Source organism: Suricata suricatta, chromosome 13 (assembly GCF_006229205.1).
Source record: "Suricata suricatta isolate VVHF042 chromosome 13, meerkat_22Aug2017_6uvM2_HiC, whole genome shotgun sequence".
NCBI lineage: Eukaryota > Metazoa > Chordata > Mammalia > Carnivora > Herpestidae > Suricata > Suricata suricatta.
This window is the reverse complement of record NC_043712.1, coordinates 2,545,165-2,545,591: the sequence shown is the minus strand read 5'-3', so window position 1 is coordinate 2,545,591 and position 427 is coordinate 2,545,165.

Here is a 427-nt window from a genome sequence, read left to right as displayed (position 1 = left end):
CAGGGCAGCGCGAGCATGGCGCCCAGTCCTGCCTCGGGCGTCAGGACCAATGTGCCCAGCGGGCGAGAGGCCAGTGCAGAAAGGCTGGGGGGGGGGGGGCTGAGCCACCTTTGTACCTCTCCGTAAATCTAATGCTGTTCCAAATTCAAAAAGTTTGTTTAGAGAATTGACGCGGCGTGTGTACATAAAAAATGTCGTCACTGAGGTCTGAGCACTTCTGGAAACCAGCGTGTTTACTGGTGAGATAGTCCGCTGTTATCAGTGAGGACGTGGCTTTTCCAAAAAGATTCCAAAGCCTGTATTCGTTTCTCATATTCGGAGCGGGGAGAGAGAGGGAGGGAGGTGGGGAGGAGAGAGGCGGGGGGGGGGGGGGGGGGGGGGGGGGGGGGGGGGGGGGGGGGGGGGGGGGGGGGGGGGGGGGGGGGGG